This window comes from Malania oleifera, chromosome 2 (assembly GCF_029873635.1).
Source record: "Malania oleifera isolate guangnan ecotype guangnan chromosome 2, ASM2987363v1, whole genome shotgun sequence".
In the NCBI taxonomy this organism is placed as follows: Eukaryota; Viridiplantae; Streptophyta; class Magnoliopsida; order Santalales; family Ximeniaceae; genus Malania; species Malania oleifera.
Window position 1 is genome coordinate 55,831,166 of NC_080418.1, and position 27,225 is coordinate 55,858,390.

The window sequence follows — 27,225 nt, forward strand, 5'->3', positions numbered from 1 at the left end:
AGCTGTTGGGGCGGAAACCTTGACGCAAACCGTCGATGGTTTTCCTAAAACCATCAACGGTTTTCTTGAAATTGTCAAAGTCATCAACATGAAAGTTGTGGGATTTTTTCTTAGCTTTCCACAGACATCAAGATCACCCTTTTTGGATTTTTTTTTTTAGCAAAAATTAAGGTGTTTAGAAAATTTGATAGGTGCATAACTGAGGTTTTAAACCCAACCAAAAAGCCTTTTAATCACTTAAAACATTATTGTACAAAGGTATACAAAATATATAAAGTATAATGAAGATTAAAACTTACCCAAGTGAGCTTTTCCTCAAATATAAGATTTCTTATTTGATAAAACACATTTGAAAGCTTGTTTTGATATCTTGTATGTCAATATGTCCTTTAATGAAAATATGCTTGACTTCTTGAAGCTTTTGGACACAAGACTCATTTAGATAAAATCGGGACTAAGTATGAAGATGTTCAAAATACCAAGATGTTGAAAACTTATCCCTTTGAAAAACATATTTGAGTTTAGGATTCTTTTAACAAACTCTTTGATTTTAACTTTGAAAACTTTGAATTGAATTTGTGACTTTTAGTGCAATCCTATTAACTCAAGTGTCCTAATATGCATGCATTGGCTCAACTCTTGCTCAAAAATCATGCAAGAAACACACCCGCAAGAGTTACAAAATGTTCCTAACTCACACAACCCTTATTACATATAAATTAACAATTAATCTTCTAGTAGTGCTTGGGTCCTTTCGAGTACATGTTTTTTTATCTTCCTATTCGTACGTCAACTCGGTCCGATCTTTGCCTTTGATCCAATACTTCATGTACGAGTACTTGTACTAAGCATGATATGCAAAGAAAGGAAAACGCTAGGAACAATATATAGGTTAATATCATCAAAACCGTAGAGACCCGAACCCTAAAAATAAAAGAAAAATAAATAAAAGAAGGAAAAAGGGTTTGGCTCGGAGCAAACCATCAATGGTTTCGTTGGGCTCAGAAAAACCGTCGACGTTTTTCCTATAGGGCAAAATACCGAGAGCAAATAAGGGTGTTTTTGGTTTGGCAAGTGGCCAAACCGTCAACAGTTTCAGAGAAATCATTGATGGTTTCATGCGGGGCAGCAATAAATAGAAGTTGGGTTATTTTTTTTTAGAAAATTTCCTTTCTCTATCTCTCTCTCTCTAAAAAAAACCTAGGGTTTCGGGTTTGCTCTCTTTCAAATCTCTCTCACTCTCCTAAGCTTAATTGGAGTCCGTGCTCACTCTCCGATCGTATGTCTCGCCTCTTGGTGTGCCAGACCTCTCTCCTCAGCGAGTTTCAGGAAGCTAGGGTTTTTTTGCCCGTTTGTTTTAGGTAGATCTTCGAGGAATATGTAAGGGGAATAAATTATACTAGCTTTTTATTAAGTTTGAATTGATTAAATTCAAGTATATGAGTCTGTGTATATATATGTATGATTTTTTGAATGGGTTAGGAATTTGAAAATGATGGTTTTTGATTATAATTCATGTTCGGGGAAAAACCAATGTAAGTGGCGGTATATCAATTATTTACAGTGTATAACAGTATGGTTAAACATGAGAATAGCTCTTCATAATAAACTGGTTGTGATTACTGTGGTGAATGATCTGATATGTTTGGAAGATTTGTTTTGTGTGGTTATTCGTGTATATCACAATATAATGTTGGCAGGCCTGAGGAGTTCATTATATTTTCTGGATATAAATCACAATATAACGTTGGTAGGCCTAAAGAGTTCACAGTATTGTAATTTATATAAATGGGGTAAAACATTGGTAGGACTGAGAAGTTTGTTTTACTGATATATTATGAATAGGTCATTGAAAGTGTAACAGTGATTGTCGGTTGTGAAGAACTTGTGTAGTACCCTATGTGGATGTGAAACTTGTGCAGTATCCTGTGTGGATGTGAAACTCATGCAGTGTCCTACGTGGATGTGACTAAAATGTATGATTGATTTCCAATGTGTGTGGGTACATGTATGTGAATTTAAATGCATGAATATTTATGGTGAAGTAAAACTCTCTGCCTGAGGGCTTACTAAGTAAAGTGAGTAACCTGATAAGTATCAGTTGTAACCACGCCCAAATTAAAGGGTAAAGTTACAAACGATATCAGAGCAAAGGGGCGTTACATGTATTGGCATGTAAACTCCTCACCCCTCGAGAACTCTTGCTTATGAATAATGATGTATATGTGAGTACAATTTGCATGTGTCTTTTCAGTTGATGTTGATTAACAAACAACTATATTTTGTATACATCAAAACTCATCTGCCACACACTATTATAATTTATTCCATCCTTACTGAGAAGTGTCTCATCGCAGGGAATTATTAATTTTTCAGGACCTTTTGGTGATCGAGCTTAGCAAGCTCTAGGGTAGGGTCTAGTTTTTGGTGACTGTGAGTGAATGTTAGATACTAGAACATAATAGTTATGTTTTAAATGCTGGTAATGTAATATGGAAACACCTTTGTGGTTGTATAGTATAGTTCCTTGATGTTTTCTTATTATGTATTATGGACAGATGAAATTCCTTTTTGGGTTGTGTAAATTAGTACTCTGGTATTTATTTAAGGTGCGTGAATGATATTTATGGTATCAGAGATAGGTAAATGGAACACATAACCCTCAGGCCCCACATGGCGGGTTCGGGGCGTTACAAAGTGGTATAAGAGCTTTAGGTTGTTAGGTTCTACAGACTTTAGGATAGATTAATACTAGAGTATAGGTTTTAGTAAGGACGAGGATAGGAATGGGTAGATTAGGATACTGGTAGGAAATTTTGAGTTTTGTTTCATGGCTTGGAGGCAGAAACCCTTTGATAGTCTTCTGTGATTTTCAAAATCAGTCGCGAGTTTCAGAAAATCATGGTAAATCCATCGACGATGATATTTTCGAGCAGAGAGACGGGAACTTGAAAATTAGAACTCGAAGGTTAGGATGGTTGATTTATGGGGATAAGCCTTTAAAAGATAATTTTAGTAATTTAAATGTTGTGATTTGATGATTAAGGTCAATTGGGTGTTTGATGTTTAAATTGAGGATCTAAGTGTTAAACTGGTTTCTTTGCTTTATCACTGTACCAGTTATGTTAAGATATGGAAATTCTAAACTCGCCTCTGTCTTATCTTCAGGATAGATCCTAGAGGTAAAGACGTGGACACTAGAGAGGAGAATGATTTAGGGGCTTCCAGTGGGGATGAGATTGAAACCTCCGAATTGCTGCGAGGTTTAGCTCAGTAGATCAAGGAAGAGATTAGGCGGGACCTCGAGGGATTGAACTGTTGACCAATGAACTAGGGCTGTTATATTGAGCAATTTACTCACATAAAACCCTTTGCTTTTGTGGGCGGCATTGACCTAATCATGGGTGAGACTTGGGTGCAGGAGATGGAGAAGATACCGACAGTGCTGAGTTGCACTAAGGAGCAGAAGGTTCTCTTCGCCACCTTCAAGCTAATAAAACAAGCTGAGCGATGGTGGCTAGCGGTAAAGCTACAGGAAGAGTAGCGGGCGGTACCCACAGTTATGACATGGAGTCATTTTAAGGAGGTCTTCTGTGATTGGTGTTGAAAACAGTAACCTTGACTGAATCTAGAGATGGCCGGCAGCCCACCGCTATTGACATTGGAGATTGGCAGGCAACCTACTCCACCTACTAGCCTACCTCCATTGAAGTTTAACTCCCACCATTGTTGATTATATTGTTGTATGATTTACTATAAATAGGTGTGTGTATGTGTTGTGAAAATGTGGTGTGTTGAGAGTGTAAAGCCAATGAGCGAGAGAGAGAGTTCTATTTTTGAAGTTCTCTGTATTTTTCAGTTTGAAATATATTCGTGTGCAGTTGATTCTCACTGAGTTTCAGTCACAACTAGTGACTGAGTGTTCCTCTCCACCCATCAGTGGTATCAGAGCATCTAGGAACGTTGAAATCCACCAAACAGAGGCAAACAAAGAAAAAAAATCCTATTTTCTCCCAGTTTTGAAGTTGCTCAAAATTCAAAATTGAGCATACCATTGTGAAATTCAACTCAAGACGATTCTAACGGTGAAAACCATATCTCAAACAGACACTGGAATACTCTACATGTGCCTCCCACAAAGACAGCGCCCTTCCTACGTGTCGCACACACCGACGAAGACTCCGAAGGATGGCGACACGCGCCCGCACGTGTCTTCTTCGCCCAATTAGCGAGATCCGACTTGAACAACGACTCGCAACCCGGCCCAGCGAACTGCGTGCACAACCCGAACCGCTGATCTGTACCCACACCCAGTAGTCAACACACGGCACGCGCAGAGCACGCCACGTGGCATAACAATATCATTAATGCCGTTAAGTTAAATCGATTAGTTTAAAAATTCACCAGAATTTCCTGTAGCCGGTTCAGTGATTTGTAGACTGGTTCTTCGCACCTCAAAATCGGTTCCTAAGGTTTATCGACCTTCTAAACACATTGGTTGCATCAGATTTTCCAAAATCAATCCCATCTCTCTATTTTTATATATTAAATTCGATGGCTAACGGTACTACCCAAGCGGTCATTCCAAAATTGACCCGGGAGAATTATGACAACTAGTCGATTCAAATGAGAGCCCTTCTAGGTGCTCAAGATGTCATGGACATCATTAAAGATGGGTACAGAGAAATCCCATCAAAAGAAGTCGAAGCAGCTATGCCCGATGCTCAAAGAACGACCTTGCGAGCCGATCGAAAGAAAGATTGTAAGGCGAAGTCCATAATTTACCAAGGCCTTAATGAGGCCACGTTTGAAATCATCACCTCTGCCAAGACATCCAAAGAAGTTTGGGACTCTCTCCATCGAACACACAAAGATGTTGATAAAGTAAAAAAGATTCGTCTTCAGATGTTGCGAGGTGAGTTCGAATCTCTAAAAATGAAGTCTATTGAATCTATTGCTGACTACTATACAAGAGTAATGGTAGTATCAAATCAATTGAGAAGAAATGGAGAGACTCTCAATGACGAGAGAATCTGTCAGAAAATTTTGCAATCTTTAGATCCAAAATTTGATTATATTGCTGTGACCCTCGAAGAAACAAAAGATCTAGAAACAATGTCTGTAGAAGAACTTATGGGCTCACTCCAAGCTCATGAGCAGAAGGTCAACAAAAGAAGTGATGATAAAGCACTGGAGCAAGCTCTCCAAACGAAGTTGCCCCTCACTGCAGATAGATACGACAAAGGGGGTACGTCACAGCATGGAAGAGCACGAGATCGAGGATCTCGTGAAAGAAATTCTGGAAATTTTGATTCTAGAGGAGGTAGCAGAGGCGGAAGAGGTCCTACTAGAGGAGAACAAAATCAACAGAACTATGTCCCACGAGACAGAGGACAAGGAAGAAGAGGAGGATACAATAATCGCTCGAATGTAGACAAAAGAAACATTCAATGCTACAATTGTCACAAGTATGGACACTATAGCAATGAGTGTTGGGGGCGACAACAAGAAAAGGTTAGCGAGGAGGCCAACCTTGCTGAAACTAAACATGCAGATGGAGAATCATTGATGCTAATGGCACACTAATCAACTCCCCAGGACCAAAGCGTTTGGTACCTTGATTCTGGAGCCAGCAACCATATGACTGGCAGAAAGAACTTATTCTTTGAACTTGATGAGAAAGTTCAGGGGGAGATTTCTTTTGGCAATAATTCAAAAATCCCAGTCCGAGGGAGATGAGATGTTTTGATTAAACAGAAGTCTGGAGATCATGCTTACATCTCCAACGTCTACTATGTGCCAGCCATGAAGACTAATATACTTAGTCTCAGACAGCTTGTGGAGAGAGGTTATCGAATTAGCCTTAGTGATAAATAGATGGTGATTATAGACGCTCGAGGAAAACTTGTTACTCAAGTTCAAATGGCAAAGAATCGAATGTTTCCACTTGCCATCCAACATGATACGCCAAGGTGTTTGAGCGCTATCATCAGATACAAAGACTGGCTATGACATCTAAGGTATGGACATCTTAATTTTGAAAGTTTGAAACAATTGGGAAGTAAGAAGATGGTGAAAGGCTTACCCAATATCCATCATCCAAATATGATATGTGAAAGTTGTATTTTGAGTAAGCAACACAGAAATAGCTTTGGAAAGTAAGCCGACTGGAGATCAACCATGCCACTCCAGCTAATACACATGGACGTGTGTGGTCCACTAAGACCATTTTCAAATGGACATAATCGATACTTTCTAACCTTCATTGATGACTACAATAGGAAGACCTGGGTCTACTTCCTGAAAAGGAAGTCAGAAGTGTTCGACAAGTTCAAAGAGTTCAAAGCTCTTATGGAGAAACAGAGTGGCTACCGCATCAAGTCACTCCGGTTAGACCAAGGAGGAGAGTACAAAGACGAAGCTTTCCTAGAATTCCTTAGACAACAAGGGATTCAGAAACAGTTCACACCATCATACACTTCCCAGTTGAATGGTGTAGCTGAAAGGAAGAACCGCACAATCCTTAACATGGCCAGAAGCATGTTAAAGAATAAGAATGTGCCCAAGAGTTTTTGGGCAGAAGCAGTGTTATGTGCAGTCTATCTGCTCAATCAGTGTCCTACGAAAAGCCTTGACACAAAGACACCATATGAAGCCTAGAGTACTCACAAGCCTAGTGTGAGTCATCTTAGGGTGTTTGGCTCCATAGCCTACGCCAAGATCCCAGAAGCAAGAAGGACAAAACTGTATGATAAAGGAGAGAAGTGTATCCTTGTTGGATACGGCAATATAACCATGGGATATCAACTCTACAATCCCATCAACAAGAAAGTCTTTCATAGCCAAGATGTCATCTTTGAAGAAAATGAATCCTGGAAATGGGACCAAGTTGAATGTTCCAAAGATGCGGAATTGACAATTGAAGAAGAAGAACCTACATAGACAAGAGAAGTGGCTACCGAGTCACAAGTTCCTAAGCTGCAGACACCTCCACATGGTTCATCATAGAGGAATGAAGCTCCATCACCAATAGAGCGTGAAATCTCAGACATGAGACCTAGAGGAGCTCGAAATCTGGCTGACCTCTATGAAACTACAGAACCAATAGAAGAGTATGTTACTCTATATTGTCTGTTGTTGACCAGCGACCCGATTAGCTTTGAGGAAGCTAATGAGGAAGACAAATGGAGAAAATCAATTGATGAGGAGATTCAATCCATTGAGAAGAACAAGACTTAGGAGTTGACAAATCTCCCGAAGGGCCGCAAAACCATTGGTGTGAAATGGGTCTACAAGACCAAGAAGAATGCTTAAGGAGAAGTACAGAAATACAAAGCAAGACTTGTCACCAAAGGCTACAAGAAGAAAGAAGGGATTGATTATGGAGAAATCTTTGCCTCGGTTGCTAGGCTTGAAACCATTAGATTACTAATTTCACTTTTAGGACAAAATGGATGGAAGATTTACCAGCTGGACGTGAAATCAGCATTTCTGAATGATTTTCTTGAAGAAGAGATCTATAACGACCAACCACCTGGATATGTGAAGAAGGACAAAGAAGATAGAGTGTACAAGTTGAAGAAAGCACTCTATGGCTTGAAGCAGGCACCTCGTGCGTGGAACATGAGGATTGATGACTACTTCTAGAAGAATGGATTTGAGAAGTGTCCCTACGAGCATGCACTATACATAAAGATGGAGACAGATGGAAGCAGGCTGATAGCCTATCTATATGTTGATGATCTGATTTTCACTGGCAACAATCCAGAGATGTTTGTCGTTTTCAAAAGGAGCATGATCAAAGAATTCGAAATGACGGATATTGACCAAATGACTCATTTCCTTGGCATAGAAGTCGGGCAAAGCGAGAAGAGAATCTTCATCTCCCAGAGTCACTATGCAAAAGAAGTACTGAAGAAGTTTGGAATGGACAAATGCAACCCTGTGACAACTACGGTTGAAACAGGATTGGAGTTGAGAAAGAATGAGCAAGGAGATGTTGACCCCACAAATTTTAAGAGTCTAGTTGGAAGCTTGAGGTATTTGATGTGCACTAGACCAGATATACTCTATGGAGTTGGACTTGTCAACAAGTACATGGAGACTCCTGACCAGTCCCACCTGAATGCAGCGAAAAGAATACTCCGATATGTCAAGGTACCATCACTGATGGTATGTTTTATTCATCAAGAGGTGATTGCAGATTTATCTGCTATTCAGATAGGGATTGGGGAAGAGATCTTGATGAAAGAAAAAGCACGACGAGATTCACATTTTTCATGGGAGATATAGCGTTTACATGGTTGTCAAAGAAGCAACCCATCGTAACGCTATAATCATATGAAATTGAGTATGTTGCTGCCAACTCAGCTGTTTGTCATGGTATATGGATTAGGAATGTACTAAAGTATTTCGGATATCTTCAACATAAACCCACAGAAGTTTACATTGACAACCGATCAACGATTGTACTTGCAAAAAATCCAGTTTACCATGAAAGAAGCAAACATATTGATACTCGGTATCATTTTATCAGGGAGCATGTCAAGAATAAAGAAGTGGAATTGATATCTTGTAGAACGTATGATCAGATTGCTAACATTTTCACAAACCACTCAGGCATGATATTTTTGCAGGACTGAAGACAATGCTCGGAATGACAAAGCTAGGAGAGTCAAGTTTAAGGGGGGATGTTGAAAACAGTAACCTTGACTGAATCTGGAGATGGCCGGCAGCCCACCGCTGTTGACATTGGAGATTGGCAGGCAACCTACTCCACCTATTAGCCCACCTCCGTTGAAGTTTAACTCCCACCATTGTTGATTATATTGTTGTATGATTTACTATAAATAGGTGTGTGTATGTGTTGTGAAAATGTGGTGTGTTGAGAGTGTAAAGCTAGTGAGCGAGAGAGAGAGTTCTGTTTTTGAAGTTCTTTGTATTTTTCAGATTGAAATATATTTGTGTGCATTTGATTCTCACTGAGTTTCAGTTACAACTAGTGATTGAGTGTTCCTCTCCACCCATCAATTGGTACTTTCCTGCCAGCACCAGCGATAAGAAGGCGGAGAAATTTTTCAACCTAACTTAGAGACACCTCACCGTTCAGCAGTACGCTATTAGGTTCGTGGAGTTTTCTTGCTTCACCCCCTTTATGGTCCCAGATGATTACCAAAAGGCGAGGAGGTTTGAAAGGAGCCTAAAACAGAGGATCCACGAGCAGGTGGTAGTCTTGTAGGTCCATAACTTCTCAGAGCTAGTAGATAAAGCCACCGTAGCAGAGTTGAGCCTGTAAAGAGGTGTAGAGATGTCAGAGTAGAGGAAGAGACCCATGCCTCCCAACTCTTATGCAGATGCTTGATAGGGTTCATGGAGAGGAGACAATGATACTGTGGGCCAGAGGTTAGATAGGGTTAATCGAGACTATCGGAAAAATTCATCACACCCCCCACTGTGCTAGATGTAATTAGAGACATTGGGGAGAATGTCGAGGTGGGAGTACTGTGTGCTATCGGTGCGGCAGATACGACTAATGATTACGTGTAAAAATTACGTAATTAGGATTTCAAAATCATGCATTAAATATTATAATTTTAATTAAATACCTAATTATGTCTAATACTTTGATCATTGAGTTGATTTGATAATTTAAAGATATTTAGCCTCTTTTTGTTGAAAATTTTCGAACAGTAATGTTTTATTACTCGGACATTAAAGACAGAAAATAATAATAAAGAATTTAACAATGGAAAAACCGAGGGCTTGCCGTGTAGCTGAAATGAAGAGGTTCCTTGCACATTGATGTGACCACGTGCCATGTGAAGAGCCAAGCAATTGGGCCTGCGAGTGAGGAAGGCCGTATGTGAGCTGGGCTTGCTGCGTCTTGGAGCGTAACTGCAAATGTTTATGAGCCGTGCGTGAATTTCAGTTAGTGAGCTGGGCATGCATACGCAAAGGCATGCGCTGGCAGCCATGTTGCTAGGTGAGCCGCATGAAGAAGAAGAAGAAGAAGAGAACAAGGGGCGTTGGGCTTCAATCGTGCAAGAGCTGGCCAGGTTAGTGGGCTGCATCTAAGCCGTGTGGACCTGATGGGACATGCGCATGCACGTCCATGCGGCTACATGAAAGGCCTCGAGTGTTGGGTTCTAGGTAGGTGGCTGGGCTCGGGTTATGGGCTGTGTGTGTGTGTGAGTTGTGAACTAAAGAAAGAAAATGAGAGGGACCTGGGTGTGCGCATGAAAAAAAAGTTCAAAAAAAGAGAGGGTATTTGTGGGATGGCTTTTGGAGGCCGTGCGGAAGGGGTTTGAGTAGGGTTTTGAGATTTATTCTTTTAGGATCATAGGGGGCAGCGGCAGCTCTTTGAGGGGGGTTTTTAATTTGGTTCTTTTGGGGAGACACAGAAGAGGCCGGGAGCATAGAGGACACAGTAGGGCTTATTTTGTGGTGCTGCGCTGGCACAGCACATGAACAGAAGGGGTGATTGGCAATGCACTAAAAAATTTATATCTCTTCAGGAATCGGAAAGCGGCGAACAACGGCGGTGCTCGGGTTGTTCGCGGCGCACGGAGGCGGCGCTGTGGGTGTTGTTTTCTCTTGTACTATCCAAATAAAAGAAAGCATGGTGAAATCGTTTATGTTTGATTTAATTTTCAGCATGAACTAATTTTTGTATTCTGGAAAAACGATGTAACCCAGTTTTAAATTATGCTTACTCTTCGATGCTAATATGAAGTAGTTTTCTTTAATGTTTGTCTGAGTTATTCTGCGTTTAATGCTTTTAATTAACTGACCATTAACTAGATGATGTTAGTTTTGTGATTTGCTAGCGAAAGGGGGAATTATAGGATAGATCTTGGATAATTCAGCGTAGGTGAATATAGAGATCAAAAGACTTGTATGAACTTACGTAGTATAAGTAAAATCGATGGTCTTATTGTGTTCTTGCGTTATTAATTTACATATTTTTATTTTTAATAATAAACAAGAATAGGTTCTGTTCTGATTGACTATCGAAAGAGGCTTTTGGAAAAATTGAAGATTTTCTAATAAACAGAGAAAATGAAGTCGAATTAGCTAGATGAATAAAGTCTAGTGAGATGAATAAAGCTAGATGAATACGTTCTGATTGACTATCGAAGAAGGCTTTTGGAAAAATTGGAGATTTGCTAACAAATAGAGAAAATGAAATTGATTTAGCTCGATGAGTAAAGCATTGTGAGAAACTAGGTAAAATTGGTTTGTTAGAAGTTTTCACCCTCATTAATTTGATACATGGCAACTAGTTTTATTTTCCCTTGAGAAATTTATTTAAAGTAGCCTTATTTCAATTTCGCATTCTAAAATTATCAATCTTTCTAAACAAAATCATGATTAGTATAATTACGGTACTTGGTAAAATTAAGACACCGATCCCTGAGGACGATACTCTTCACATCACTATATTTTAAAACTACGATACTGTGCACTTGCAGTTTTGCACCGATCAAGCTTTTGGCACCGTTGCCGGGGATTGAGTTTTTCTTATTTTTGCCAATTCTGAGACAAAGTAACCTTGGTTTTAACTAAGAATTTTTTTTTTATTTTTATTTTTCTATTCTTCTTCAAGTGTATTTTTGATATTGGATGCGCCGTGCTAGAACCCGTGACATTACTCCTTTTGATCTGGAGATTGAAAGAATGCTTATAGTACTAAGGAAAAAGAGGGTACTAACTATGGATAACAAACAAAAAAATGTGCAGTGATTACGCATCAAAATTTCGTAAATTAGGCATTTAAAAATCACGCATTAAAGATCATAATTTTGATTAAATGTCCAATTATGTATAATATTTTGATCATCAAGTTCATTTGATAATTTAAAGATAATTAGCTTATTTTTGTTGAAAATTTATGGACACTCATGTCTTATAATGGTAGGGTGATTTTCGAACATTAAAGATAGAAAATAAAAAAAGTAAGTGAGCCGTCTACGTGAACCGGGTGTGCCATGCATGAAGTCGTGTACATCAAGTTGGAAGCCGAGCCATGCACGCATTAGTTTGAAGTTGTGTGCTCCGAATGAAGACCCGCCCATGCATGAATATTAAAGTGGGATCGTGTGAGACAAAGAAGACTCTAGGGGCTATGCAAAAGTATATCTGCCTTGCATGCGTGAGAAGATACCACGTGAATCGGCTGTGCCATGAAATTTTAATGGGTTGGCTGTGAGCTGGGGTTGGATCCAAGAGCTGGCCGTGGGCTTTTAAACACAAGGAGACAAGGAAAATGGGCTTGTGGCCGTGTGTGTGCGTGAGTGGCTTGGAAACAAAATTGTTGAAAAGTCAAAATTAGTTGGTGGCCGCATGTGGACGTGAGCTGGGCTTCTCGGTTGTAGGGTTGTGTGTGAGAGTTGTGAACTAAATAAAGAGAAGGAGAGGGCTGGTCTTGTGGAAGAAATAAATAAAAAACTAAAAGGTGATGTGACCTAGCCATGCAGCCGGGTCCTCTTACGGCTGCGCTGGGTTAACTTACACACGGGCAGAGAGGATTTCGGGGAGTTGGGGGCGTGAGGTACGAAATAAAAGAGGAAGAAAAGTAGGGGGTTTGGTGAGACACACAGGAGGCCGTGAAGCAGCGCTGAACTGGGAGGCCGTGTGTGGAGAAAAAGAGTAGTGTTGGAATTTTAATTTTTTTTTGGAGAGAGGCTACACGAATATGAGGAGGCCGCACCACACACTGGGAAGAATTTTTTTTTGGGAGGATCTTTTTGCTTTTCTCTGGGTGAGGCCGAACAGAAAGAGGGGGGACTATTCTTTTTCTTTTGGGAGGGTACATAAAGGAGGCCGAAGAAGGGTTGAAAAATTCTTTCTTGGTGGGAGAGGAGGCCGCAGACAGGAAGCTTCCCGGCTAGTGGATTTCTTTTGGGGGTGAGCGCAGACAGAAGACACGAACAGCAAGGGTGGTTGGCGGTACGCTAAAAAATTAAAATCTTTTCAAAAATCGAAAAGCGGAAAACAACGGCGGTGCTCGGGGTGTTCGCGGCGCGCGACGGCGGTGTTGTGCGTGTTGTTTTTTCTTCTACTCTCCAAAAAAAAGAACGCATGGTGAAAACGTTTATGTTTGATTTAATTTTCGGCATGAACTAATTTTTGTATTCTAAGAAAAGGATGTAGCATAATTTTAAACTATACTTGCTCTTCGATGCTAATCTAAAGTAGTTTTCTTTAATATTTTTCTGAGTTATTCTGTGCTTAATGCTTTTAATTAACTGGTCTTCAATATGATGATGTTCGTCTTTTGATTTTCTACCGAAATGGGGAATTATAGGATAGATCTAGGATAATTCACCATAGGTGAATATAGAGATCGAAAGACTTGTATGAACTTATATAGTGTTAAAAAAATTGACGATCTTATTGCGTTCTTACGTTATTAATTTGCATATTCTTATGTTAAATAATAAACAAGAATATGTTATGATTGACTATTGAAAGAGGCTTTTGGAAAAATTGGAGATTTGCTAACGAAAAGAGAAAACGAAGTCGAATTAGTTAGATGAGTAAAGCATAATGAGAAACTAGGTGAAATCGGTTTCCTAGAAGTTTTCACCCTCATTAATTTGATATCTGGCAATGAGTTTTATTTTTCCTTGGATAGTTTATTTAAAGTAGTCTTATTTCAATTTCGCATTCTAAAATTAGTAATCTTTCTAAATAAAATCAAGGTTAGTATAATTTCGGTACTTGGTAAAATTAAGACATCAATCCCTGAGGACGATACTCTTCACATCACTATATTATAAAACTACGATACTATGCACTTGCAGTTTTGCACCGACCAAGTTTTTGGCGCCGTTGCCGGGAATTTAGTTTTTCTTATTTTTTCCAATATCGATACAAAGTAATCTTTGTTTTAATTTAGATTTTTTTATATTTATTACTTTATTTCTTTTCTTTTTATTTTATTTTATTTATCTTCTTTTATTTCAGGCGTGTTTCTTATGTTGGATGTGCAGTGCTAGAACCCATGCCATTATTCCTTTTGATCCAGAGATTGAAAGAACACTCAGAGCACTAAGGAAAAAGAGGGTACTAGCTATGGAGAATGGACAAGATAATGTGCAGCCACACGCCTTGAAGGATTATGTACTGCTACGTCTGAATGACAACCATTCGGGTATTAGAAGCCAGACCATTAATGCCAATAACTTTGAGCTCAAACTCGCATTAATTAGTATGGTGCAGCAAACCCAATTTAGAGGATCACCACTTGATGATCCAAATATCCATATGACGATGTTTCTGGAGATTTGTGACACTGTAAAGATCAATGGTGTTACTGAAGACACCATTAGACTGAGATTGTTGCCTTTTTCTTTGAGGGACAAAGCAAGAGGTTGGCTATAGTCTCTAAAACTGGGCAGTATCACTAGTTGGCAGGACATGGTAGAAAAATTTCTAGCTACATTCTCTCCATGTGCAAAAAGAGCTCAACTCAAGAGTGAGATTGGTCAATTCAAGCAATATGATTTTGAATCACTCTATGAAGCATGGGAAAGGTATAAAGATTTGATTTGATGCTGCCCACAACATGGATTGCCGGATTGGTTGCAAATTCAGATGTTCTATAGTGGGTTAAATGGGCAAACTCAAACTTTAGTTGATGCTGCGTTTGGGGGAGCTTTGATTTCAAAGACACTTGAGGATGCTACTGCTCCTTTGGAAGAAATTGCCTCAAATAACTATCAATGGCCAACTGAAAGAACTATGGCTAAAAAAGTTGCTGGAATTCATGAATTAGAGCCATTTGCTGCACTTTCAGCTCAAGTTGCTTCTCTATCTCATTAGATTTCAGCTTTGACAACCCAAAGGATACCACAAAGTGCAAAATATGTGGCAGTTATAAGTAGGACAGATCCGAGCAATGGAGCGAGTCAAGAATAGGTTCAATACATCAACAATCGGAACCATAATTATTGTGGTGATCTTTTTGGACAATATTACCATCCTGGGCATTGAAATCATAAGAATTTGTCTTATGGAAATACAAGGAATGTGCTGCAACCTACTCCAATACTTGATAGTCATCAAGGTGAGAAGAAATGTCACTTGAGCATGCCATGATATCATTTGTTGAGGAGACAAAAGTAAGGTTTAAAAGACTGATTCACGGCTGGACAACATTGAGACTCATTGCAGCAATATGGGAGCCACTATGAAGAATCTTGAAATGCAAATTAGATAATTGGCCACGACCATCAACACCTAACAGAGAGGAACTTTTCCTAACAACACCCAAGTGAATCCTAAGGAACAATGCAAGGCCATCACACTTAGGAGTGGAAGAGAAATCGAGAAATCACTAGCAAAGGAAACCATGTCTACCCCTATAGTTGAAAATAATGGCCAAGGGAAGAATAAAGTGGATGAAGACGGGATTGTGGATGACACACCAAGAGAGACGGACATGCTACCAGCAATTTCATTTCCTGACAATCCTCATATTCTCTCTACTCCATTTGCTTATCGTCAATGTTTTCATAAACAAAAATTAGATAAGCAATTTTCTAAGTTTTTGGATATTTTTTAGAAAATTCACATAAATCTTCCTTTTGCAGATGCCTTGGAACAAATGCCAAGCTATGTCAAAATCCTTAAGGACATCATTTCAAAGAAAAGAAGGTTGGAGGAGTTCGAAACAGTGAAGCTTACCGAGGAGTGTAGTGTTATTCTTCAAAAGAAATTGCCTAAAAAATTAAAAGATCCAAAGAGTTTTACTTTGCCTTGCACTATTGTAAATTCATTTTGTAATAAAGTTTTATGTGATCTTGGTGCTAGCATTAATCTTATGCCACTTTCTGTTTGCAAGAAATTGGGACTCAGAGAGATGAAACAAACAACCATTTCTTTGCAACTAGTAGACCGATCCATCAAGTATTCACGTGGAATCATAGAAGATGCATTGGTAAAGGTGGACAAATTCATTTTTCCTACTGATTTTGTGGTGTTAGATATGGAGGAAGACCAAGAAGTTCCACTAATTCTTTGCTGACCATTCTCGGTCACTGGAATGACTTTAATTGATGTTCAAAAGGGTGAGCTAACATGAGAGTGGACAATGAAGAGGTTATGTTCAACATCTACAAAGACATGAAATTACTAGAAGATCCAAGCACTTGTTTTCGGGTAGATGTCATTTAGTAAGGTGTAGAAAAAGTCTTTCAAAAAGATGTACCGATTGATCACCTAGAACGATCCTTGTAGCAAATTACAACACAACAACGTGCAAGGAGGCTAGAACCTATGGTAGCAAGGATAGATTCTGTAATCTCTAAAGAAAAGATGCAGCAACCTATATCTCTAGAGTTGAAGCAATTCCTCGAGCATCTTTGCTATCCATTCTCAAGTGATGCATATGAAAATGCAAAAATCTACAAATAGCGGGATGAAGAAGTGGCATGACAAATAGATTCTTAGGCGTGAGTTTGCTCCATGACAACAGGTTCTACTCTTCAACTCAAGATTAAAACTCTTCCTAGGTAAGTTGAGGTCAAGATGGATAGGTCCTTATGTAATTGACAAAGTTTTCCCTTTTGGAGTAATAGATTTGAAGGGCAAGGTAGGGAATATATTCATAGTTAATGGTCAGAGATTGAAGCACTACAATGGAGAACAAATGGAGAGGAACTAAGCATTCATTCCTCTTGGAGATCCTGGTTGATGAAGATTTAAAAGTCTGGCTGGAGACGTTAAAACAAGTGTTTATGGGAGGCAACCCAAAGTTTTTTTTTTTGTTTATTGATTTTATATTTATTAATTTTATTTATTTATCTATTCACTTTTGAATAATTTAGATTTTTGATGCAAGTTTATTTGGCATGAGTATATAGCTGAAAATTTAATTCCTCGACGGATTCACCAAGAAGCCAGGGAAGTCTCTTTCTTTTCTTCAATTTTTCTCATATTTGAATAACATTGAAAAAAAAAAAAAAAAGTGTGACTATGAATGATTAGGCCATGAGTGACATTACCAGTAGCGGCTCTTCACAATATGAGGCCCTAGGCGAATAATTTAATTAAGGGTCCTTAATATTTTATTTAATTTTTATTTTTATTTAAAATTAATTTTTCGAAGTATATCAAATAATTTAAACTGCACTGTATCTCTGCACTCCACCCACCAAATACATGAATTCCATAAATAATGTTAATATTATTATATTAAAAAAATATTTAGGGGCCCCAAAATTTTTGGGGCCCTAGGCAAGTACCTCAGTGGCCTAATGGAAGAGCCGGCCCTGGACATTACTTATGCCCTTCACATACTTACATATAACCTAGGAGTACACACTTGGGTCATCTATGTGTAGTTTCTCTTTATACGGCTAAACTAGGGATTGTAACTCATTAAAAGTTGATTGGTAGTTCAATTATGTTAATATGGTTATATAAACTCTTGTATCTACATGGTATATCTGGAGGCTAAAAAAATACACGTTCACATGACTTGTAGTACTTAGGGTTCCTTGTGAACACTGAGAGAGCGCCCGTGGCGACTTTGACACCTTGTGAGATATTGTTGAGCCATTTATCATTCTTTTAAGTTTTTGACATCAACTCAGAGTTCATGAAATTCAAATTTCCCTTTTCTTTTTGGATATTCTTTGTACACTAGTCTTGGTTTTTAGCTTGCTAGCCTAGAGGTGACATCTGATAGGGAAATAGAAACCTAAGTCTTGTAGCCTCCTCAAGATGCGAAGGCCGAGCCACCCTTAGAAATAAAATTATTTCATGGACTCTAGTTCGAGCTTAATGCACATGAGTGGTATGAAAACAATAAAAGAAGTGTTCTGATTGTCCTAACTAACCATGAAAAGAAAGAAATTAAAAAATGAGTAGAATAAAGAAAAAGAGAAATTGAAATACCTTAGAAGAGGTGAAAGCTTAATACCTGCTCCTCACAACTACAATAAAAGTTAGGGACACGACACATGTTCTCCACTTACGAAGACTCTTCACTTGCCTAATGCCTCAGATGTATTCATGTCTGGTTTGTGAATAAGTTGATTTAGGGTGGTCTTGGTTAGATATGACAAGTAGTTGAGAAGATGCTAGGGTGAAGGATCCGACACCTTGTAAATAGGCTGGATCTCTTGTAGACTAGTCTACTCCGTACATTTAGCATTAGTTCCCTGCAGTATGTGGGATGTTTGACCATGACACTTCTCCTCACATTCGATGAGTGAAACCATCATTTTTGAGTGTTTTTGAGGGCATACCAGTTAGACTGAGTCAAAACGACCGTTCTGTAGGTGTCCATGGATATCCTGAATGTAATGAGTCATACACATTACACATGTCTCGAGAGTTCGCTTATTTATACTCAAATTTATATTACTACATTAACTCTGAATTGTGCTTATTGGTTAATTTTATGTGAGTATATTATTCTTAATGACTATATAATTATGAGATTTGCATGAGTGACTTACTTCGGAGTTGTGTGAAGTGTGTATGAATGAGCTTGTGTGTAATCTAGTAATATTCTTGTATGTGAAATGGTATGGTTGGGTTGCATGTGCATTCATTTATTGAAATTGAAATTTGTGGGTATTGCCCTGAATTGCATTCACGTTATTTGTTAGGGACTAGAAAAATGTTAGTTGGGGGTGTGATTACGTGTAAAATTTGCATAATTAGGTGTTCAAAATCATGCATTAAATATTATAATTTTAGTTAAATTCCTAATTATGTCTAATATTTTGATCATGGAGTTCATTTGATATTTTAAAGACAATTACCTTTTTTTTTTGTTGAAAATTTTCGAACACTAATGTTTTATTACTGCAGGATGATTTTCAGACATTAAAGACAGAAAATAAAAATAAAGAATTTAACAATGGAAAAACCGAGGGCTTGTTGTGTAGTTGAAATGAAGAGGTCCATGCACATTGATGTGACCACGTGCTGTGTGAAGAGCCATACGACTGGGCTTGTGAGTGAGGAAGGCCGCGTGTGAGCTGGGCTTGCTGTGTCTTGGAGCATGACTGCAAATGTTTGTGAGCCGTGCATGAATTTCAATTGGTGAGCTGGGCATGCATGCACAAAGGCATGCGTTGGAAGTCGTGTTGCTAGGTGAGCCGCAGGAAGAAGACGAAGAGAACAAGGGGAATTGGCTAGGTTAGGGGGCTTCATCAAAGCCGTGTGGACCTGATGGGACGTGCGCATGCATGTCCATGTGGCTACATGATGGGCCTCGGGTGTTGGGTTCCCTCGGGAAGGTAGCTGGCCTCGGGTTATGGGCTGTGTGTGTGTGAGTTGTGAACTAAAAAAAGAAAAGGAGAGGGGGTCTGGGTGTGCGCATGAAAAAAAAACAGAGGGTATTTGTGGGATGGCTTTTGGAGGTCGTGCGAAAGGGGTTTGTGAGTCGGGTTTTTGAGATTTATTCTTTTAGGATCATAGGAGGCAGCAACGGCTCTTTGAGGGGGGTTTTTACTTTGGTTCTTTTGGGGAGACACAGAAAAGGCCCAGAGCATAGAGGACATAGTTGGGCTTCTTTTGGGGTGCTATGCAAACACAACACATGAACAACAAGGATGGTTGGCGGTATGCTGAAAAATTAATATCTTTTTGAGAATTGGAAAGCGGCCAACAACGGCGATGCTCGGGGTGTTCGTGGCGCACGATGGCGGCGCTGTAGGTGTTGTTTTGTCTTCTACTCTCCAAATAAAAGAAAGTATGGTGAAATCATTTATGTTTGATTTAATTTTTGGTATGAACCAATTTTTGTATTATAGGAAAATGATGTAGTTCAATTTTAAATTATGCTTGCTCTTTGATGCTAATCTGAAGTACTTTTCTTTAATATTTGTCTGAGTTATTCTGCGCTTAATACTTTCAATTACTGACCATTAATTAGAAAATGTTCGTCTTGTAATTTGCTACCAAAAGGGGGAATTATAGGATAGACCTTGGATAATTTAGCGTAGGTGAATATAGAGATCAAAAGACTTGTATGAACTTACATAGCATACGTAAAATCGAGAGTTTTATTGTGTTCTTGCATTATTAATTTGCATATTTTTATTTTAAATAATAAACAAGAATAGGTTCTGATTGACTATCGAAAGAGGCTTTTGGAAAAATTTGAGATTTGCTAATAAACAGAGAAAATGAAATCGAATTAGTTAGATGAATAAAGCATAGAGAGAAACTAGGTGAAATCGGTTTCCTAAAAGTTTTCACCCTTATTAAGTTGATAAGTGGCAACCAGTTTTATTTTCCCTTGAATAGTTTATTTAAAGTAGCCTTATTTCAATTTCGCATTCTAAAATTATTAGTCTTTCTAAATAAAATCAAGATTAGTATAATTTCAGTACTTGGTAAAATAAAGACACAAATCCCTGAGGATGATACTCTTCACATCACTATATTATAAAATTACGATACTGTGCACTTGCAATTTTGCACCGATCAACCATATAGCCCGTGATTGTCATAAACCACTGAATAACGCACTTGCTCTTGATCAGAACTAGAGGAACAATCTGGTGCCTCGCAATAGCCCTCCGCGTGTCTACACACTTACTCTGATTGAGGCAGACATCGCTGGGGGTGCAGGTAACATGTTTATGTTTGGGATAAGTGATAGTTTCATTTGATTCTAAGTGATACAATTGTTCACATGTTAGGGTATATTGAAATGTGTGAAATGTGGTTAGTTAATAAACTTCTAAGTTCGTGAAAAATGATTGGTTAACAAATTTTGAGGATGAAATTTTTATAAGAGGGGAAGCTAGGGTTTTGTTTCCCGTTCGTTTGAGGCAGATCTTCAAGGAACATGTAAGAGGAATAAATTATACCAGCTTTTTATTAAGTTTGAACCGGTTAAATTTGAGTATATGAGTTCGTGTATATATATGTATGATTTTCTGAATGGGTTAGGCATTTGAAAATGATGGTTTTTTTATTTATTTATTATAATTCATATTTGGGGAAAAACCGATGTGAGTGGGGGTATATTAATTATTTACAGTATATAACAGTATGGTTAACACTCAAATTGTGTGGCATGAGAATAACTCTTCATAATAAATTGGTTGTGATTATTGTGGTGAATGAATTAATATGTTTGGATTATTTGTTTTGTGTGCTTATTCATGTATATCACAATATAACGTTGGTAGACTTGAGGAGTTCATTATATTTCCTGGATATAAATCACAATATAACGTTGGCAGGCTTAAGGAGTTTGTTATATTGTCATTTATATAAATGGGGTAAAACATTAGCAGGCTTGAGGAGTTTGTTTTACTAATATACTATGAATGGGTCATTATGAAATTGTAACCGTGAATGTCGGTTGTGAAGAACTTGTGTAGTATCCTATGTGGATGTGAAACTTGTGCAGTATCTTGTGTGGATGTGAAACTCGTGTAGTATCCTGTGTGGATGTGACTGAAATGTATGATTGATGTACAATGTGTGTGGGTACATGTATGTGAATTTAAATGCATGTATATTTATGGCAAAGTAAAACTCTCTACCTAAGGGCTTACTGAATAAGGTGAGTGCCTTGATAAGTATCATTTTTAGCCTCACCCAAATTAAAGGGCAATGTTACAAATGGTATCAAAGCAAAGGGACGTTACATATATGGGCGTGTAAACTCCCCAATCCTCGATAACTCTCGCTTATGAATAATGATGTATATGTGAGTACAGTCTGCATGTGTCTTTTCAGTTGATGTTGATTAATAAACAGCTATATTTTGTATACATTAAAACTCATCTGCCACACATTGTTATAATTTATTCCATCCTTATTGAGAAGTGTCTCACCCCAGTGAATTATTAATTTTTCAGGACTTTCTGGTGATCGAGCTTAGCAAGCTCTAAGGCAAGGTCTAGTTTTTGGTGATTGTGAGTGAATGTAAGATATTGGAACATAATAGTTATGTTTTAAATGGTGGTAATGTAATATGGAAACACCTTTTTGGTTATATAGTATAGTACTCTAGTGTTTTTTGGTTATGTATTATGGATATATGAAATTCCTTTTTGGGTTGTGTAAATTAGTACTCTAGTATTTATTTGAGGTAGTTTAATTATTTCCGCTGCGTGAATGATATTTATGGCATCAGAGATAGATAAATGGAACACATAACCCCCGGGCCCCACATGTTGGGTTCGGGGCATTACAAAAATACTTAAAACAATGATGGTGTAGCAACCAAGTTTAACATTCCTCCTGTTGACTCTATGAGTCCAATCCTATTTTGATAATGAAAAATCACTTGGTATTTGACTTGTACAATTGAGTTTGTGAACAAGATCATGATTTAGAATGTACGAATGGTAAGCTTGATATGGAAGCCATGAGGAACCTAAAGTACATGTCAGTTGGCTCAATCCATGAAACTAGAAGAGTATAAGGATGAAAAAGCAAGCTTCAAGTTCAAAATCTTTAATGGAATTGGGTATTTAGAATTGAATGTATTTACATATGTCATGTGATATAATTTGAAGCTCAAATATACCCTAGACAGACCTTAGGACTCATGCATTTCATGAAAGATACATGTACATTAGTTCTAGGTTGAATGAATTTTTAGTGGCAAATTTTTGAGGCCTCGTTGACAAACCCCATGGCCTCGTCGACGAACGCATGAAGGCCACTTGGCGACGAATAGTCTATTGTCATCGATGAAAAAATACCGAGAGCTCAAAAATTTCAGACAGTACTCTCATTGACGAACTTAGGTTCTTGTCAATGAACGAGGTTGTACACTCGTTGATGAATGTGTGCTCTTGTTGACGAATGTCGCGGTGCAGAACGGTGTCTCAGCGCAAATATGGATGAAAACCTTTATTTCTAAATGATCCAACGGCCAGGATTTGATCAACTGCCGAGAACACTTATAAACCTAATCTCTAAACCCCAGAGCATCACTTTTGCATACTATTGAGAGCCTTGAACTTTTTGCCTACATTTTGAGAGCCTTGAACATATTGCTAAACTTGTGCCTACACTCCAAAGATTTTACATCCAGTTTTGGGCATCTGTTACGTTGATCAAAAGGCATTAACACACATATTTTGCAATCGTTGTTGGTATTGAGGTTTGAGTATTTTGAGCATTCAAATCCTATTTTCTTGTTTCCCACATTCATTATATTTAATATTTTCTTGGGAGCAAAATATTGTTGTGTATTTTATATTCATTGATTGAATAAAATACTTAAGAAAAGTTTTTCTAAAACTAAAATCTTTGAGATATTCAAAACTATATTTTCATTCAAAGATTTGGTATTTGATTATTGCAAAAACTATCTGATTGCAAATTCCAAGAGCTTCTAGATACATATTCTTGAGGAATATTTTTTAAAATATTGTTAAATCTTTGCAATATTCAAGGTCATATTTTTTATTCAAAGATTTAATCTTACAAGTTATTTGATAGCAAGAACTTAGATCTGCATATTATTCAAAACTATTTTTTTTAAATATCTTATTTGTTATTATTGCATAAAGTGAGTTGAAATAAAACCCTAAGATCTCCAAAGTTTTTATTTTTAAGAAATTATTTTTGGGAGATATTGATTAAAAAATAAATTTAGGAAGCATCACATTACTCATATAATGATCTTATCGTTACATACATATTGACCTTTATGTTTTATCATATGATTATGTACTATAATTTCTATTTTACTCATTAGCTTGGTTAGAAGCATTTTAAGTTTTGCAGAAATTGTAATCTTTATATTGCATTCACGGCTCGGTCTGTGAACCGGGGTTGAGAAGAAAGCTACGCCTCTTGTAAGCAGCGGATTGTAAGGGAAGCTCTGTCCTAGTTAAAAGAGCAGGGATTAGTGGAATCCTTGAGTGGGTTGCTCAAGGCGAGGACGTAGGCCGGGTTGGCTGAACTTCATAAAAATCGTGTTTGCCTTCTTTCTTCCTTGAACTCTTTTTAATTTCAACTTGCATTTAAATTATCTACTTATTACGTATGTATTGAACATTTGGTACGTTTATGAGTAATTGGGTAAAATTGTATGCCTGATAAAGACACACATTAAATTGATTAATTGTGAAACTTTAAGCTAGTTGTTAAGTGGCTTGCAAGTTTGTAATTGATAGTTTTCAAAATTAGAACTTGAAGGATTTAATTTTTAAAATACCCAATTCACCCCCTACTTGGGATAACACCTGAATTCAGACTCTCCCTTTTTGATGATGTCTAACTTATTACTAATTTTCTTAATATTTACATTCGCATTTATACTTGCTATTGCTTGATATGCAAAGATAAACTTCCTAGAACCACTAATGGGGTGTTATCATAAACTTCCTAGAACCACTAATGGGGTGTTATCATCAAAACAAGACAATTAAGCTCACGTAGTCTCTAAGGCTAATATTCTCCCCCCTTTTTGATGATGCCAAACAATTGGTATTCTCCTATTGGGTATAATTTAAACCTCCCCCTTAATTTATGCATATTTTTAGATAAAACTAAAATATGCTCCCCCTTACTTTATGCATATAAGGTTTAATAATATTTAACTATATTTTTCATATTAATTAGAGCTTTAAACATGCAATGCATAACATGGAAAGTTCATTCAAAATAAAACAAGCAATTAGAACTTTCATATTATCTTTACCATATGCATTCTCTATTTCTTCCCCACACATCTTCTTCCTAACAAATGGAACACCAAATACCTTCTCCCCCTTTGATCATCATCAAAAGGCGAGTTACTCTTTAACTAAAAATTTCTCCCCCTAAATATATGCTACCATGATGGTGAGGTGAGTGTGTGCTAGACACATATACCAAAAAATTTGCTAAACACATGAATGATGATTTCGAAGAATTATACCATATGATGTAGATCAATCATTCAAGTCAATTTTTCAATTTTTGTTATGATTAGCTTTCACTAAAGATCATGTTCAAGAATGGGATATGATATGCTATGCTTAGACATTCTACAAACTAAGCAAATATCATCAAAACACATCATAGCATGCTTTTAAAAAAATTCAAAACCTTGGTAATTCATATGAGAAAAACAAGGTCTTTCCATTTGTCACTCAAAAATTTATTCCTAGAGAACAATCTTTGAATGCATGCTATATAATCCCATAAACAATAGCCAATACCTTCAACAAAGAATAAACCAACTTTCAAGATAAAAACAAATAAAGCATTTTATTGGTTTTAATCAATTGAACTCATCAATATTGGCATGATTCCTAAAATTTACAGCAAAATAATTTAAACAAATTAAAAGGCAAAAACTGGAATTTTCACATTTTGAGCTCAAACAAAAAATAAGTGTTTTTATTTTATCATAAAGACAATTTACTTTCTCAACACTTATTCCATTTCTCCTAAGTTTCTACCTAAATCCTATTTCCTAATCCTAGGTTCTAAGGAAGCAATTCAAGGAATTCATGTGATTCCTTTTGGAACCCATTCCTCATTGGGTCCCGATGGATTTTTCGTCACAACCCATTCAAGCTTCCTTACTTTGCCTCTAGCTCCTCTAAATGGGAAAAAATATCTTATGTGACCCTTTCTTTTACAATATAAACTAATCTTGTTTCAAGTGAGGGTCTTGACTTATTTGTATTATTTTTGCTTGTTGAGGCACACCCATGTAATTTATAAGAGGTTTTCAAATTCTTTTTGGAAAAAGTTGTTTCTTTTAACTCCTAAGAATTTATTTGAATTTTCTTTACCTTTTATGACTTTGCCATGATCTTCATTTTTATTTTTCAAGATAGCATTTTCCTTCAAAACATTTTCAATTTGATATTTCAAAATTTTCACCTCAACTTGAAAAGATCCATGGTCTTGTTGAGCCTTTTCTATAAGCTTCTCATTTTCCTCTTTAAGGAAAATATTTTCCTTTTTTAAGGTAGGACAAAGACAAGGTTCCTTGTCCTTGCATTTTAGCAATATATCTTCAAGGCTCTTTATTTTTACTTCTAAAGTTTTTTGCTCTTCATTTTTCCTTTAGGGATTCAATTTCTTCGTTCAAAGAGAGTTCTTTTTGTTTGCATTTTGAGAGAGTTGCTTCAAGATGTTTACTTTCCTTTTAGCTGCAGTTAATTCATTATAAAGTTTTCTATAAGTTTCTTCTAAGTCATCATATGAAGGAGTATAATCACCATCATCTTCTGAACTTGTTCCTTCTACTTCATGTTCGTTGGCCATGAAGCATTGATGTGTATCTTCCTCATTTTTTCTTATTTCTACATTCCTAAAGTGTTGTTTTCCTATTAGGAACTTCCTCAATTCTCTTATGAGTGATTCCACATTATCCTTACTATCTTCATCATCTTCAAGAATTTCTTTGAGATTTGGACTAGATGATTTAAAAGCAATGCATTTATCCTTCCAGGGCCTTTTAGGATCCAAAGTCATATTTTTCTTAAGTTCATAAGTCATAAGTGACCCAATAAGCTCATCAAGTGTGACTTTGGTTAAATCATTTGCCTCCTTAATGACGGCGGATTTTGCTTGCCATGACTCGCGTAAAGATTGAAGAACTTTTTGAACATTATCCTCCATAGAATAAGTTCTACTAAGTGCTTTTAATTCCTTTGTGATGTGTGTGAATCGAGTGAACATGGATGTGATGGATTCTTACCCATCCATTTTAAACATTTCATACTCATTGACTAACATGTAAATTTTGGACTTCTTAACTAGTGAAGTACCTTCATATTTGACTTCAAATTTTTCCCATATTTCTTTACCGGTATCACAATTAAAAACACGATTGTATTCATCATCACTTAAAGCACAATAAAGAAAGTTTTTGGTTTGAAAGTTAAGCTCAACTAACCTTCGTTCGGTTTTCGACAACTCCTTAGGTTGTTTTGGTTCACCTTTGGCATTTTTGAATTCATAATCTCCCACTGATATGACCCACCACATCTTGAAATCATGTTGTTTGATGAAGGGAGTCATTTGATTTTTCCAAGCTGGGTAGTTTAAACCATTTAACAATGGCAGTCTTGCCACAAATTGCCCTTGGGAGGAGGTACTCGCCAAATATTCCATTTGATCTTTAGGCTTTGGATTTTACTCCATTAAATTCAAGCGTCTAGCTCTAATACCACTTGTTAGACATCGTAGTCCGTGGAGTATATACGTGTGCCCCGTAGCGGATATACAATGTAGAGTGTTGGCCTTATAAGGTTTAACATCTTTTTTTGATGCTAACAA

At 37.3% G+C, this 27,225-nt stretch overlaps 1 long non-coding RNA gene and 1 other non-coding gene across 2 annotated transcripts; one reads left to right on the top strand and one right to left on the bottom strand.

Moving 5' to 3' along the window:
• Positions 1-14,469: 14,469 nt before the first annotated feature.
• LOC131150097 (small nucleolar RNA R71) lies at positions 14,470-14,576 on the bottom strand. The gene has a single exon (XR_009135479.1). It is a non-coding gene; the product is annotated as a small nucleolar RNA R71 (small nucleolar RNA).
• Positions 14,577-19,280: 4,704 nt separating this feature from the next.
• Positions 19,281-22,086, top strand: LOC131148907 (uncharacterized). The gene is made up of 2 exons (XR_009135086.1): positions 19,281-19,714; positions 21,843-22,086. It is a non-coding gene; the product is annotated as an uncharacterized LOC131148907 (long non-coding RNA).
• The last annotated feature ends 5,139 nt before the right edge of the window (positions 22,087-27,225 follow it).